The sequence below is a fragment of the Schistocerca serialis genome, chromosome 2 (genome assembly GCF_023864345.2).
Source record: "Schistocerca serialis cubense isolate TAMUIC-IGC-003099 chromosome 2, iqSchSeri2.2, whole genome shotgun sequence".
In the NCBI taxonomy this organism is placed as follows: Eukaryota; Metazoa; Arthropoda; class Insecta; order Orthoptera; family Acrididae; genus Schistocerca; species Schistocerca serialis.
Window position 1 is genome coordinate 338,928,183 of NC_064639.1, and position 10,313 is coordinate 338,938,495.

A 10,313-nucleotide genomic window follows, 5' to 3' on the forward strand; every position below is an offset into this window, starting at 1 on the left:
GCGCAATATCCCTCAGGAGAACATCCAGAAACTCAGCCAATCAGTGTCAAGTCGAATAGCTACTTGCATAAAGTCGAGAGATAAACCAACGCGTTACTGACTTTCTCAATTTGTGAAGCGCTTCTCTTGAATAAACCATCCACCTTTTTTTAAAAAAATGTAATAATTTGTTTGTCTGTAGACGTACTTCACATCTGTTGATTTCTGTCCCTTTCGGGTAATTTCTTCGTGGTACGTCGGGTTTTTTTGTGTTAGAGTGTATATGTGCAAATCCACGGGAGGTAGTGCGCTTGTATTACTGCAGGGAGCTATGTCCATCGCTACGCCTGTGCAGGCCTGTAGCACTTGCCGATATTAACTGCTCCGCTCTCACCCAAGGGGAGAAAGGTATAGACACACACACACACACACACACACACACACACACACACACACACACACACACAGAGAGAGAGAGAGAGAGAGAGAGAGAGAGAGAGAGAGAGAGAGAGACGGGGATGGGAAACAGAGGGAGAGGAAGTAAGGGGTGAGGAAGCAGGGTGGTGGAGGGGGTGGACGTGGTGACATGCACTCTTGGACCTGTGTTTATAGTTAGCGTAAGTGAGCTGAAGGTACGAAAACTTAACACAGTATCTCGAATCAGTCAAAATCACTGTCGGACAAACTCATACATTCATCATCTCTTGTGATTTGCAGACATCATCATCATCATCATCATCAGCCATTTGTCATCTTATGCTTACACTTGCCTTTCCTACATGTTTTCTGTGTCTAGGAGTTCTACTTAATGAAATTCCATCTGGAATGAACTTTCTCGATCACTGAAAAAAGTACGTGGATCTTGACGAGATGCTGCAGTTTCATTTCTTATGATCTGTCGTTTCGCACCCCCCAGCGCATTATAAATGCACGAGTAACTTTGAATCTCACCCTTTTACTACTATGTGAAATCTCTGGAGGGAGGATGAGCGGCGTAATGCATTAATTCATCACGCATTGATACCTTTCAATCCACCTTGTGTCCTGTAAATCTTCTTGACGGAGTGGATCGACGAATCTGTTTTTAATTTCTGCAGGGATCAGAGACTCTACTTTACCCTGCATGAACTAGATAAACCCTGCAGTAGTTTTAGTAGTCGTACGGCTAACGGAGGACACATTGCGTATTAGCAAAGATCCATTTTTTGGCATCACTTTGCCCAGCGTTTGGTGAAATAGGTAAAAGTAGTAGTAAAGATGGTGTCATGGGTCCCTATTAGTAATTTGAGCCCCTACAATTTCTAATAAACAAAGCTACGCATTCTGGTGGTGAATTTATCAATTACAAGTAAATTACTGATTCGCAGTTACGCCTGCAAGGAGTGCTGATGCAATAGCTAGTTTTCCCAGTGAGCAGTGAAGTTATCTTGTCTTCACTGCAGACAACAACGCTTTAGAGGTAGCAGTTTCTTTTAATACTGTTATAGCTATGCTGTCATTATGATGTTTTTTCTTTAATTACACACTTATCAAGCGTTATGTTCCAGTATTAATATAGTACTTTACACTTAATGTTAGACTATGATACATTTTAGTTTACAAAGACAGCGGTGTTGTTATTAGGAGTCCTGATGCTGGATTCATTAGCCCCCCATGTAAAAGAGCACAGGTTATAACCACTACAGTACTTCCGTTCAATCTGGTGTCACAGAAGCCTCGTAAAGGGTTAACACCTATGAGAAAACAAAAAAGATAGCTTTAGATAAACAAGACATAAGACGTTTACAGGCAGTGCCGAGTAAAAAATGGGCCTAAAAAGGCAAGAAAAATATGAAGACGATCGTCAAGAAGCTTTGTACGTTGTACAGTCATCTATCCATCCGCACATTTTGTAAAGTTCCATAAAACAAATGACTCATTTTGAATAATGCATAATACTTTTAAAAAATTTATAAGAAATAAGTGAAAGATATGTCACAGGACGTGCTCAGCAAGTATGAAGTACACAGAAAAGAAATTGTTGCACTGATGACAAGAAAACTAATTTGGGGCCAACTATCCCATCTCTTCCTGTACTAGCTATCCCCTGCCCTCAGCGAAATCGGGTCCGCCGATCTGTGGAGACCCACCGGCACTTTTCTGGTAATCGCATTGCATTGCAAGTATGATATGATATTTTCCTTGAGTTTACAGTTACAGTTTGCAGTTGGATTTCGAGTCGTAATTTCATCTTGGAGCACTTTCAATCGGTTTTCATTTTAGTGCTACAGCTCAGTAGCTATTGTCGTTGTTATATTTTCGGTTGACTCTAAAGAAACGTTTCCAAGCGCACTTGAAAATCAGCGAGCTTAGTGGTTCATGATTTAAGTTTTTTTCTAAATTCAGATAAGTATATTTTTGAGCAACTTTTCAAAATCCCTGTGATTTTAATTTGTTCGTTCGTGCCTTAGTATCGGTCTTTTGTTGGAGACCACGCCACATGCCATAGTAATCGATAAATGCTCATCCTGAATTATTTAAATGAATCTGTCATCACCTTAAGTAATGGCATTTGATCATTTTGTCGTCATCTTTCAGGGGACACTTTTACCCAAGCTAAGAGATTTTCGATCTGTGCGCTGATGACCTCGATGTTGAGCGCCCATAACCCCCCCCCCCCCCCCCCTTCGATCTGTGACGCAAGTAGTGGTAATTAGCAAAATGGTTCAAATGGCTCTGAGCACTATGCGACTTAACTTCTGAGGTCATCAGTCGCCTAGAACTTAGAACTAATGAAACCTAACTAACCTAAGGACATCACACACATCCATGCCCGAGACAGGATTCGAACCTGCGACCGTAGCGGTCACCCGGTTCCGGACTGTAGCGCCTAGAACCGCACGGCCACTCCGGCCGGCGGTAATTAGCACAATCTGACACAGTTCCTTTCATCTTTAGTTGTCGTGAAACAAACAATGCTATGCTTCATACTGCTGTACGTAAAATTACGAACCGAATGAGTACCGTCATGCGTAATGGATTTCTCCTCGTTTAGCGTTTGTAGAATTTAATTCAGACCTCTTGCTCACCCACTTATCTCGCACGTGCTCACTAATACGCAGAGAGCCTGGTGTGAATATAAATCAGGCAACAAGTCCCATTTGTATCGTACTGCATTGTGAACAACCCTCCTCTGGTTATAACGATGTTTAAATAATTATTAAATACCACTTTAAAGCTGATCACCTGTGAAAAAACTGTGTACCAAACGGGGTCTCGAACGTAGGTACCTGCTTTACATACCGGTGCTTTACCTGCTACCACCTGATGGAGCTTGGGAATTGGCTCAACGAGTATATTTCCTAACGGTATCGCAATCTCCACGATGCTATCAGGCGCTCAAGCACACTGGAAAGATTGGTTACTTCAAGACTTTTTACTCTGTACAATATGAGTGTTGTAACGGACAATGGTGGCTATTCACACCTTTAAGAGCGTAAGCTGTGCTAATTCGTCATGGGATGTAGAAGCTTTATGCTGGCTGGAACCCGAATACAGGTACCTGCCTTTCGCAGGCAGTGCTTCATGCTTATCCCACTCGTGGAAAATCAGGAACCGACTCAGAGTTTCAACTTTCCATTTCTCGGAGTTGTTTAGATGGCTACTTTCAAGAATATAGTAGTTTCGGAATTTAAAGGTAGTCTCAGGAACAGTTTTGATCACATGATCCTAGTTCAACGCTACACAACATGGAGGATAGAACCCCCTGTCAGTTCATAGAACACCTGTCAGGAGCGGAAACGTTCTGCTGCCGCAAAGATGTCCCTAAACAGATATGCCTCTTTTAGGATTATTAAGTGGAGGGCCGAGCACAGCCCATAAAAGCATATGAAGAGATGTTTTAATAAACAAACCACAAAATACCGGTGATTTGAACGCAAATCGCCAAACTTCAATAAGCTAACCACGAGACGTACATCAGCCTCATAACTTTATTACTGTATTTAATCTAATGTACCACAGGAGACTTAAGGAAAGAGATTCACTTTATTTAGCTTCATCCTCACAAGTAAGTCTCAGCTGTATATAGTTAACCTGACGACGAAGCTGCTAGAATGAATGCACAAGAGGTAGCATAAAATTTTAGTTATCAGCTCTAAAAATAGATACTTAATTATTTCAGGTACACTACATACCTACAGTCCTGGTAAACACTGAAATCCCCGTGTCACGGTACTATACGCCGCCAGAAGACCCAAAACAGAATGAAGTTTGAAAGGTGTGTGTACATAATTTTTAGAGAATTTTTCTTGTTTTGGGTTGTCTTAGAGAGCGCATGTAATATTTGCCTCTTTTAGTTACGTCCGCGCCGCCACGTCAGAGACGCCGCGCTGCCCGGAGACTAGTTGGTCATCTTTGCTCTGCGAAGATGCGTGGGTGTTACGTGTTGATCGCGAGGAGAGGAGACATGGAAATGTAGCCGGATATCGTGGCAGTGATCTTCTACAGGAAGCACGTATAACTTGGTGCTCCTGAGAATTATTTTATTGATTTGATGGAAGTTATTACACTGAAAGGCCAAAGAAACTGGTATAGGCATACGTATTCAAACACAGAGATTTGTAAACAGGCAGAATACGGCGCAGCGGCCGGAAATACCTATATAACACAAGTGCCTGGCGAAGTTGTTCGATCGGTTACTGCGGCGCACGAGCGATAGGACACAGCATCTGCGAGGTAGCGATCATGTGGGGATTTTCCCGTACGACCATCTCACGAGTCTACCATGAACATTAGGAATCTGATAAATCTCAATCCTCCGACATCGCTGCGGTTGGAAAAGTATCCTGCAAGAACTGGACCAACGACGACTGAATAAAAACGTTTGACGTGACAGAAGTGCAACCCTTCCGAAAAATTGCTGAGCCATTAACAAGTGTCAGCGTGCGAAACAGTCAACGCATCGTCGTCGGTATGAGCTTTCGGTGCCGAAGGCCCACTTGTGTCCTTGATGAATGCACGACACAAAACTATACGCCTCGCCTGAGCCAGTTAACAACGACAATGGACTGTTGATAACTGGAAACATGTTGCCTGGTGGGACGAGTCTCCTTTCAAATTGTAGCGAGTGGATGGTCGTGTACGGGTATGGAGACAACCTCATGAAACCATGGAACCTGCACGTCAGGAGGGGACTTTTCACATGAAACCATGGAACCTGCACGTCAGGAGGGGACTTTTCACATGAAACCATGGAACCTGCACGTCAGGAGGGGACTTTTCACATGAAACCATGGAACCTGCACGTCAGGAGGGGACTTTTCACATGAAACCATGGAACCTGCACGTCAGGAGGGGACTTTTCACATGAAACCATGGAACCTGCACGTCAGGAGGGGACTTTTCACATGAAACCATGGAACCTGCACGTCAGGAGGGGACTTTTCACATGAAACCATGGAACCTGCACGTCAGGAGGGGACTTTTCACATGAAACCATGGAACCTGCACGTCAGGAGGGGACTTTTCACATGAAACCATGGAACCTGCACGTCAGGAGGGGACTTTTCACATGAAACCATGGAACCTGCACGTCAGGAGGGGACTTTTCACATGAAACCATGGAACCTGCACGTCAGGAGGGGACTTTTCACATGAAACCATGGAACCTGCACGTCAGGAGGGGACTTTTCACATGAAACCATGGAACCTGCACGTCAGGAGGGGACTTTTCACATGAAACCATGGAACCTGCACGTCAGGAGGGGACTTTTCACATGAAACCATGGAACCTGCACGTCAGGAGGGGACTTTTCACATGAAACCATGGAACCTGCACGTCAGGAGGGGACTTTTCAAGCTGGTGGAGGCTCTGTAATAGTGTGGGGCGTGTGCAGTCGGAGTGATATGGGACCCCTGATGCTTCTAAATACGACTCCGACAGGTGACGCGTATGAAAGCATCCTGTCTGGTCACCTGCATCCATTTATGTGCATTATGCATTCCGGCGGACTTGGGCAATTCAGTACACAATGCTACACCCCACACGTCCAGGATTGCTACAGAGTGGCCCCAGAAATACTCTTCTGAGTTTAAACGCTTCCGCTGGCTACCAAACTCCCCAGACATGAACATTATTGAGCATATCTAGGATGCCTCACAATACGCTGTTCAGAAGAGATCTCCGCTCCCTCATACTCTTAGGGATTGATGGACCGCCTTGCAGAATGCATGGTGTCAATTCCCTCCAGCACTACTTCAGATGTTAGTCGAGTCCATGTCACGACGTGTTGTGGCGCTTATGCGTGCTCGCGTGGGTCCTACTCGATATTAGGCTGGTGTAACAGCTTATTTGGCATTTCAATGTATTATTACAAAAGTAGTATTATCACTGAGTGAGATGGATTTACTACGATAGATGCTCTTTTGAAAAAGACTGGAATTTAAGGTAACGAATGAACATACTTTACTTTTTCGAAGCAGCATTTAGTTAGGCACTCGTGCTTCAACACAGACTTACAAATCATGATGCTATATTTAAAAAGTTTTGTCACAGTCACTGTTAATAGAATTGAAAAGTCGGTAAGAATTTAATCATTAGTACGAAGACTTTGGTGTAGGATATATTTTCATTTACATTCTCGCTGTCAGATTTGCTTCTCATATTCACAGACAGATTTACTTAGTAACTGTAAAAATGAGGTTAGCTTACGTAAGTATTTCTTTACTATGAATGGAATTTTTTGGTTTGTAGCAGCTTACATTCATAAAGAGACTATACATTCAGAAACAGACAATCCAGAAGTAAAGCAAACTGGTGCACTTGCACTTAACCTTCTTTCTCTTTTTAATTTTTTAAGATAATCTTGAAGTTCATTACCTGCATTTGAAGGCGAATGATGCAACAATTCATGCTTGGCTGTTGGAAGTGTACGGCAACAATGCACCATCAAATGACACAGCTGCCGCAGTACCTCTAACAACAGGACAACGTATGTCTAGAGCGGCCCCTTTTTTCTTTTGACTGTTGTCTGACAGCACTCTTGGGCTGCCGTTATCGAAGTACTCCGGTAGTAACATCACTACAATCGACTACTGCGCACCTCCATAGGGTGCTATTCAAGCGATAGGAGGAACTGCCACGAAGCCTCCTAGATAGCCTAATCCACAATATGGGGCGCCGTTCTGAACTTAAAAGTAAACTTTTCATAGCCAGTATCTTCAGTGCTTGTGAGGGACAAAAGTTTCCCATCTCTTAATACTTGCTCATACACAACACATGTCTCAAAGAAAGGCTGCTACCCTTCGGAACACTCAACTTACGCAGCGGACACAATGCCTGGGATTCTGTACGACCACACAAGTATCTCATTTCTCTAGTGTTGCGTTTCTCATACCACTTGTATGAGGTAATATGTTATTCAGACGCTCTGAGAGGTCTCTCTATTAAAATACACGACACGATCTATAAACCACAAACCATACCAAACAATTCTCCATACCAAAGCCTTACAAAACTTTTACCGAGGTCCACAGATCATTCTAAATACACAAACTACAAAAACATATTTGCCAGACAAATATTTATCAGTCACAGCTCAGGAAGTTTCAGGTACAGCAGCGGTAAGACTTTGCAGGGGCATGTGCCACGATTTTACTGGAATATATATATTTTAAAGGTTCTATCCTATAACAAAATTCAATTCAGCCATCCCTAGGTTTGCAGATGACTGGTGTATTAATTTAAACCTGTCGTTCATTTATGCTGGCAGACACAGGACACACACATAGCAAAAAATAAAATAAAAAATAAGGTAAAGCAGAAATGTAGTTTTAAATAACAACAAAATCTACTGTTTCCTAATTCATAATCTACATAAAAACGGTATGTATGTACTTCGTGAGCAAGAAACCAAAACCCACTGAGGATGGCACAAATGTGGTGAAACGTTTTTAGGTTATCAAAGTAAAACGGTAATTGCCTACTTGCGCGAAGGCGGACCCACTTTAATTCATTATTATGGTTTTGTAATCATTTGAATGCAAGCTAATGTTAACAGATAGAGAACTTGACAGAATCAACTAGGAAATCAGTTCCAAGACTTGAACATTTATTGCATAGAATCTCCTCCCCAACCGAAAAAATTCATTGCGTCACAAACATATGTCAGTTCACTAAGATCCCTTATATAATTTATTAAATGATGAGCAAGAAGTGTGCGACTTAATGCTTTAGAAGTTAGTGAAATGAATAGGATCGATTCATCGGCGTAATCTATCACACATAAAGATGGGAAATTCCAAATTCATAACAACTAGCAAAACACGATTATTTTAATAAAGTCTGAACGATGAGACGATTGTCAAGGGTACAGGGATTCGTTATACCATGCACTTAAAGAGGGAGACGATGGATAGACACGGGAAAGACAGAACCACTCCGCGAAGTAGGACACATTAATAGCAAAAAAACCAGTTTGTTGAGAATCGCTAGTATGCTCAAAGGTGTTAGTTATACTGAGTTTTGATGTCTCTAATAGAAAGGCTCTTGAACTGCAAAACCCAGGTTCAAAAACAACACGTGGTTGACAGTGCCACACAAAGGATGCATCCAAATTACGAGCAAGAAACCAAAAGATCTTAGTTGTATTTAAGGAGGTAAGATGGCTATGAAATGAGAGAACGATGAATGGAGTTTAGATTCAAGGAAACGTTACTGTGGGCCATCGCTCATCATGCGGAAACTAAGTCCACATCTGTGAGACAATGATTTTTGAACAGAAATGTTCCTGAAATGGATTGGTCTGCCAAGAGTTCCGACCTCAACCGAATGGAACACCTTCGGAATGAGTTAAAATAGTGTCTTCGCTCCAGACCCCAGCTTCCAATATCACTATATTCTCTAGTTTCGGCACTTGAGGAAGAAGGGGATGGCATTTCCCCACCGACATTCAGACACCTCATAAAAATTGTCCCTAGCAGAGTTTAAGCCACTATAAAGGAGGAAAGGTGGACGCAACTTACATCAGTGTCTACTAATTGGTGTCCGAATACCTGTGATCAGTTAATGTATCGCTGTATCGCGTTTCACTATGTTGTCGGAAATTTTTTTATTGCCTACAGCATCATCGTGAATCTTGAATATCGCTTTCATGAGTGTAAAAATGACCAAGACGGACAAGCAAAATCGGAACAGAGTTAGTCAGGCTGTGAGAAGTGCAAAAATCAGGTACGCCTATACACTAAACGACAAAAGAAATAGATCAATTGTCCTATGGAAAAACCTGCGTAGTCTTCCAGAAAGAGATTTTCACTCTGCAGCGGAGTGTGCGCTGATATGAAACTCCCTGGCAGATTAAAACTGTGTGCCCGACCGAGACTCGAACTCGGGACCTTTGCCTTTCGCGGGCAAGTGCTCTACCAACTGAGCTAACGAAGCACGACTCACGCCCGGTACTCACAGCTTTACTTCTGCCAGTACCTCGTCTCCTACCTTCCAAACTTTACAGAAGCTCTCCTGCGAACCTTGCAGAACTAGCACTCCTGAAAGAAAGGATATTGCGGAGACATGGCTTAGCCACAGCCTGGGGGATGTTTCCAGAATGAGATTTTCACTCTGCAGCGGAGTGTGCGCTGATATGAAACTTCGTGGCAGATTAAAACTGTGTGCCCGACCGAGACTCGAACTCGGGACCTTTGCCTTTCGCGGGCAAGTGCTCTACCAACTGAGCTACCGAAGCACGACTCACGCCCGGTACTCATAGCTTTACTTCTGCCAGTACCTCGTCTCCTACCTTCCAAACTTTACAGAAGCTCTCCTGCGAACCTTGCAGAACTAGCTGTGAGTACCGGGCGTGAGTCGTGCTTCGGTAGCTCAGTTGGTAGAGCGCTTGCCCGCGAAAGGCAAAGGTCCCGAGTTCGAGTCTCGGTCGGGCACACAGTTTTAATCTGCCACGAAGTTTCATATCAGCGCACACTCCGCTGCAGAGTGAAAATCTCATTCTGGAAACATCCCCCAGGCTGTGGCTAAGCCATGTCTCCGCAATATCCTTTCTTTCAGGAGTGCTGGTTCTGCAGGAGAGCTTCTGTAAAGTTTGGAAGGTAGGAGACGAGGTACTGGCAGAAGTACAGCTGTGAGTACCGGGCGTGAGTCGTGCTTCGGTAGCTCAGTTGGTAGAGCACTTGCCCGCGAAAGGCAAAGGTCCCGAGTTCGAGTCTCGGTCGGGCACACAGTTTTAATCTGCCAGGAAGTTTCATATCTGCGTACTCTTTTTATAGGCAACGTAGCAGCTGCAGTTGATCAGACTGTCCCAGCAGAAAAACTGAACCGGTAATTTACATTGCGTACAACCACA

General features: G+C 43.4%; 1 non-coding gene across 1 annotated transcript; it reads left to right on the forward strand.

Annotated features, from left to right (window-relative positions):
• The first annotated feature begins 9,820 nt into the window (after nt 1-9,820).
• Trnas-cga (transfer RNA serine (anticodon CGA)) lies at nt 9,821-9,895 on the forward strand. The gene has a single exon. It is a non-coding gene; the product is annotated as a tRNA-Ser (tRNA).
• The last annotated feature ends 418 nt before the right edge of the window (nt 9,896-10,313 follow it).